The 7,029-nt window shown below is 34.9% G+C and overlaps 1 long non-coding RNA gene across 1 annotated transcript; it reads right to left on the bottom strand.

Moving 5' to 3' along the window:
• Positions 1-454: 454 nt before the first annotated feature.
• Positions 455-4,720, bottom strand: LOC122475954. The gene is made up of 3 exons (XR_006295351.1): positions 4,418-4,720; positions 3,226-3,393; positions 455-555 (listed from the first exon to the last, which is right to left on the bottom strand). It is a non-coding gene; the product is annotated as an uncharacterized LOC122475954 (long non-coding RNA).
• Between the last annotated feature and the right edge of the window lie 2,309 nt (positions 4,721-7,029).

Here is a 7,029-nt window from a genome sequence, read left to right as displayed (position 1 = left end):
TTTGTTACCCTTGATTATTCAAACCCTGACTAGATACATATATATAGTATCTATAATATACATATACATATATATAGTGTGTATATATAGTATCTAAAATCACTTCAAAAGAACATTTGACAATGATCAGGTCTTGACCTCCCAAACTAAGCACCTAAGGAAGCACTACAAAGTGTGTTTATTGGCTGTTAAGGAGTATTCTATCCTTTAAAGGGATGACAAGATATTAGAACTTATTTACTCTTACTGGATGTCCAAAAGATCTGTGCTGGAACTCAATGTTGGAAAACATGGCATTCAGAAAGACTGTCTGAGGTGGCTTTTCTTCAGATTCTTAGGAAAGGATTCTGTCTCTTAGTTCTCAATCCATCTTAAAAAGTTAGGAAAGAACCCTGAGGTATAGTATGGAAATAATAACTTTGAGGACTTTTCCAGAAATTTCCAGAAACCAAAATATCTTTCTCAAAATTTTAATGGAGGAGAAAGTTCTCCCCAAATCCCTTGAGTTAACCTCCATATGCCAGTCTTCTGTGATTTTGTGTAGATGGTTAAAGTCTGAAAGAGATTTAAAAAAAAAGTCAATGTGAACAACTAATGCCTGTTAACTGGTGATTAAGTTGTGTTACCAATACTATCCTGACATTTTACCTCTGTGATGTGATATAGGATATAATTAGATTCATCCAAATAGACCTACATTTCTCAGCTGAAAATATAATCTGACAGAACCTTTATAAGAAAAATATTGGATTATTTTTCATAATGTTATCTCTATTTTAAAGAAAGGAAAGGACTACCATGAAGTAGATAAATTATGCTAAGAATTGAGTGTAATCTCCTTGCCATAGACTGAATAAACTGGACACACCTGTCTCTTGAGGTTCCTATCCTACAACCATGCATTCAAAACTTCAACTCTTCTGACTTTACACTCACTTTCCTCTACGTGAAATGTGCTTCCTTCACCCAGATTTCACAGGGTTACTCCTTCTTACAGAGTTACTTTCTTATTTCAGCTCAGATGTTAAATTTTTCAGAATGATGTTTTTAACTGAACAATCTAAACTAACCCCATACCCTAGGTAACTCTCTCTGTTTTTCACATTTCTTATTCCTATCTGAAAATCTAGCTTATTTGTTTATTGTCTTTTTATCCCTAGAAGAATATACATTCTACGGAGACAGGAAACTTATATATCAAGTTTATTGTCAGATTCTTATTTTCTATAAGAATGTCTAGAGTATTTGTTAAGAAATGAGTAAATTAAGAGTACAGTGGTTTTCCAAGGAAGAAAAATTAAAGATTTTGTTTCTTCAGTACTGGTTATGTGCCTAATACAGTACTTGACATATCATGAACACTTTGTTAGAATAGGATACAAAATACAATTTAACCAAATGCTGATCAATATACAGGTGACGCTTGAACAACACTGGAGTTAGAGCTGCCAATACCCCCCTCTCCTCTATAGTTGAAAATCTGCATGTAAGTTTTGACACCCCAAAACTTAACTAATAGCCTATTGTTGACTGGAAGCTTTACCAGTAACATAAACAATCAATTAACACATAGTTTGCATGCTATCTGTATTACATACTGTATTCTTATAATAAAGTAAGCTAAAAAAAGAAAATATTAAGAAAATCATGAGGAGGAGAAAATACATTTATTGTACTGTGCTGTATTTATATTAAAAAAATCCACACGTAAGTGGATCCCTGTTGTTTAAGGGTCAAATGTAATTAGAAAATGGTTAAAATAACCCCAGTGTCTTACTGTGTTATTGCTTGCTATCCCCATGGGTGAATAAAATTAAAGGCATGTGTAGTACATTTTTACACATTTCAGTGGGAATGTATACCGTCGTTGACAACTGGCTCCCAGCACTTTATTAGTGCTACACTGAGATATGTTCTAACAGTTCTGTACTCATCTGTCTCTAATCAAATGCAACCAAGTCTATACCTTATCTGCTTCATGCCTCACTCAGCCAAAGTTTCCATGTCTTGTTGGAATCCATCAGAGAAGATGTTCTATACTTCAGCATGGTTGTCAACTTCTCTTTATCATTAAGCTATTAATCTTATCTGGGGATGTGACCCTTGGTCATTTCTGCAATAGCTATGACCCTCTTTCCATATTAGCTCTAATAATAAATTTGGAAGTCCCATCAAGCCTAGGAATGAGCTGTGCAAATAAATATTTTTCCAGAGTTAATGGTTATCTTTTCAAACAATAATCTTGTCCTCCAACCTGCTAGGGAGCTCCCCTGAAAGATAATTAAAACATTGATAAAGGATTGAAACCTAATATGTCTCCTCCCCAAACTCTGCCCACTCTCACTACCCTTGAATTAAAGCAAGTCCATCCAAGCAAAAAGTAAACTGAATTTTAAAAGATTCCAACACCTTCTCATCTGAGGTCCCACCAGGTTACTGCTAGCTTGTTTGGAATCTGGCTGCTTCATTATTGCTTTCAGCAGAATTAATATCAACTGCCTATTAGTTGTCAATGTCAATGTCTTTAAAATCCCTTGACCAGATCTCTAATGAAAAGACATTAGATGATAAGGCAAGTGATTTCTCTACTTTCTTTTTGGTGTCTGACATCATTAATGTGATTAATGAGGTGACCAGGGAACCCAAATCACTCGTCACCATTAGATTGCTAGTACAATAGCCAAAGCTCAAAGGTGGGGAAGGAATGGGAACAAAAGTCTTCTCTTATCTCTGTTGTGTACTCTATCAGGGAGACAAATGACCTACCTACAGGTGTGTACCTGTTTGGAATAGTAAATATTTGATAATAGTAAAGGCTGAGAAAACCACAAATACATGTTTATTTGCTTTCGAATTATTTGTAATAACTAACAAAGACTTTTTACTGGTAAAGCTTAAAAATACATTCTAGATGATCAAATAATGATTATAAAATATAAAACAAATAGCCATATCAGTGCCTTTTAAAAGGAGTAAAAGGGGGGCGACTGGGTGGCTTGGTCGGTTAAGCGTCCGACTTCGGCTCAGGTCATGATCTCATGGTCCGTGAGTTCAAGCCCCGTGTCGTGCTCTGTGCTGACAGCTCAGAGCCTGGAGCCTGTTTCAGATTCTGTGTCTCCCTCTCTCTCTGCCCCTCCCCTGTTCATGCTCTGTCTCTCTCTGTCTCAAAAATAAACAAACGTTAAAAAAAAATTTTAAAAAGGAGTAAAAGGAAGGTACACTCACCAACAGAAGTGATTGGCTCATGTTAGTAAAAAATCCAACAGTAGTTCTTGCTTCAGGCACAGCCAGATGTATCTTGCCCCTCCTGTCCCTTTTGTTCTTTCTTTCTCTCCCATTGTGCATCTGTCCCTCCTTTTCTCTGCTCTCATCTACTTTGTTGTTTTCAAAATCCTAGGGAAAGATAGATGAAGAGCCAGTGAGGATTGAAAGAGAGAACTTCTTTTCTCTCATTGTAGTAACTTCCCAAAGTTGATACAATGCAGCTTGGGTCACTTGCTTAGTCTTAGAGGATGAGAATATAATATATATTGATGTGTTCACATGAGTCCAGTCCTGGAGAAGGGGGAAGTAGTTCACTCCAATGTGAAACATACTCCTAAGAGCAGGAAACTGCAATACCTTTTTACCAAAAAGAAGAATCAAACCTAAGCATCCAAATAATGAAATATCTACCAAGTAGTGTTTTTTAAAAAGAAATGGGGTTTGTGTTTAGTCATGCAAACTTTTTTCTGCAAAGTTATGAACTGATGGGCATTCTCATGCGTGGCTGGTAGGAGTATAAACTTTAAAATTTTCCTGGAGGGCAATTTGGAAACATTTTAAATATGAACGTATACCTTGATCAGGCAACTACCATTCTAGGAATTTGTATCAAAGAAATAATAGTAAATCTTCACAAAAGTGTAACAAAAGTGATGTTTATCTCAAAGTATGTGGGACATCAAAGAATTGGCAGCAATCCAAATGTCCAAAAGGTAGGGGAGGAAATTAAAAACAGCATGGAAAGTAATATTTTTACATTTATCTACTTACTTGTCTGTTATTTATTTAGTTAGTTATATAATCTGAACAGATATACACCCAGAGGCTCGAAGTGTTTGTCTCTGGATGGTTGAAATGTGGGTGATTTTTCCTGCTTTCTTCTTGCTAATCTCTATTTACTAATTTGTCCCCAGTGAGTATAAACTTGCATTAATTGTGTAATGTTTGTATTCTGAGATAGGACAGCTTGAACACAGACTCCTTAATTTGCTCCAAACATCCTTTCTAAGTAATACTGTATTTGGATGGGAGGCATGGAATGCAGGACATAGAACACCTCTAATGTGTCTTTAGGGACCAAGAATCAATTAGAAACCATTCTCTTTTGTGTCTGTCCTAAGCTAAGGGGCTAGACCCAGGGGCTAGGTCTTACCTATGTTTGCGGTCTCTGGTGATGATTCAGGTTTCTTGGTATTGAGGGAAATTAGCAAGCAGGTGCCCGTGCTCCTCTTCCAGAAAGACTATGCCTGCTTACTTGTTGCACGTGGGCCTAGTGATGTGGAAAGCCTAGAAAGAATTACATAGGAGAGAAAAATGCCCCCAGTCCCTGAAAAGGGGGGAGGGCTGCCACTATAGCCCAACTTCACATGATATTTTAAAATTAATTCCAGATACAATAATCATTTAAATGCAAAATATAAAATAGTTAAAACATTATAAGAAACTTTAGAAGAATATTTGTATAACCTTGCATTATACAAGAGTCTCTTAAATAAGATAGAAGACCTAAAGGCACTACCTATGTAATATTTCATTACATAAAAATTACAGATTTTTCATGCCAGTCATATCATAAACAGAGTTAAAAGTGAAGGGAGAGACTGAGAGAAATATTTTCAACACTTGCCATATTAAGGGTTAATATTCCTTATATTAAAAAAAATCTCTAGAAATAATTAGGAAAAAGAAAAGTAACTAAAGGGACAATGGACAAAGAGGGAATCCTAATGGTTAATAAACATACAAGAATTCTCTTAACCTCTTGGGGCTTAGGGGAATGTAAGTTAAAACAACAATGAGATGTCATTTTTTCACTCATCTCATAAAGAAATAATAATACAGTGACAATACAGTGCTGATGAGGAAACAGGGATATATAATCTTTATGTAGTAATTAGTAATATGTAATAACCGCTTTTGGGAATTAATCAGGCAAAAGCTGTTAAAATTGTAAACACCACCTTTGACCCACTAATCTCAATTTGGGAATCTATACTATAGACATAAAAATCTTTGTGTTATATGAACAAAATGTCTATTGCAGCAATATTTTATTTTGGCAAAATAAGAAAAAATAAAGGCCACCAACAGGGGAAATGGTTGGATAAATCACAACACTTCTACTCTATGCAGGAATCCACTTCTATCCAGAAGAATAGGCTAAACCAGTGGCTCTTAAAGTCTGGCCCTTGGCCCAGTAGACTCAGCATCACCTAGGAACTTGTTAGAAATGCATATTTGACCCCACTCCAGACCTATGGGAATGTCTGAGGATGGGGCCTGGTAATGTGTCCTAACAAGTCATCCAGTTCTGATGCGTGATTCTGATATGTGGTTACATCTATATCGACTGTCTTGAGAGATCTATTCATATTGTTACATGAAAAATTAAATTTCAGAGTAATATATTTAATGTGATGCATTTTTATAGAAACAAACATTAATAAAACACACATTTTTGACGTGTACTCATACTTCCATACAAGAAAGCGGAACTTGTAGAATGATACACCTGCTGCCATTAACATTGATTAACGAGGGAAAAGAATAGGGGGAAAAAATAACCTCTGTCTCCATTCATCTCTTTCATTTTTCACTGGTAACAGTGAGCATATATAACTTTCCTAATTTCAAAAAAAACATTTAAATAATAAATTAAAGAAAAAACAATCGATGAACCTAGATTTTTACCTGACCTATATCAAACAGACCCATGCTAATTGGACATCAATTTTGGTAAAAAGATTTTCCTTTCACCAAGCCTTAATTGGCCTTCAGACTTGCCTCATGATGGTCTTGACATAACCTTTCATTAAGCAAACTCTTTAAATAGGTAGATGGGTCAGAGCAAAGATTCTTGGATTTTGCTTGAAGGGGCTAAAAAGCACAATTCCTCTGGATTATTTTCTCCAAACTATCTTCATTAAAGTTAAAGTTAAAACCCATCCATTGGACCCTCTGAAAAGATTATAGTCACTGAAAGCAAATTATGTAGATGTCAACATACATAGTAAAACTTCAAGCAATTTATTAAATGCAAATTTTGTCCACTGGTACTTTATCCCAATCCTTTCCAATGTGCTTTAAATTATAAATTGTAAATGTGTGAAAACAATGTTTCCTATTTAAAACCTTAAAATCATTCATTGAAGTAACATTTTTAAGGTCAAATAAGTCAGATGTTGAATTATTGTTTTTTTGGCTAAGATTTCCTTTCAAGGACAAAATATTCCAATAATATCACCTGAAACTGATCCTATCTATATCCAAAGTTTGTTAGAAAATACATTTACTTGAGAAGTTCTAGCAAGTCAATAGGTACACGACTGTGTGATTCAAAAGTTATATCCTAGGAAGTCACAGAAGCTATTAACAAAATAATAATGACTTCTCTGTAAATTTAACTTGTGATGTTGACTTCTTCCTTTTAATTACTTAGCTCTTGAATATAGTCAATAGTCTGATGAGCTCTGATTATGGAGAACTCAGCTAAAAATATTTTGAATTAATAATCAAATGCAATGTGACATTTAGGTTTCAAAAACTCTAGTCACCCCCGCTATCAACCTATTCTTTTTCCATGGCACAACTTTAGGGTTATAACTGAAGTGAATCTCTAGTGATTAATGCCCAGGTGATTTGAATTTTACATATTGCAAGAAAATTAAGAGGAACATTTACTTGCCCTTAAAAAAAATCTATAATCCACAAAACAGAACCTAGATTTAAATGTCCTCAGGCCTGAAAAAATACTTCCATAGCCTT

Source organism: Prionailurus bengalensis, chromosome A1 (assembly GCF_016509475.1).
Source record: "Prionailurus bengalensis isolate Pbe53 chromosome A1, Fcat_Pben_1.1_paternal_pri, whole genome shotgun sequence".
In the NCBI taxonomy this organism is placed as follows: Eukaryota; Metazoa; Chordata; class Mammalia; order Carnivora; family Felidae; genus Prionailurus; species Prionailurus bengalensis.
Note: the sequence above shows the minus strand (reverse complement) of the source record. Positions and strands in the feature narration are given on the sequence as shown.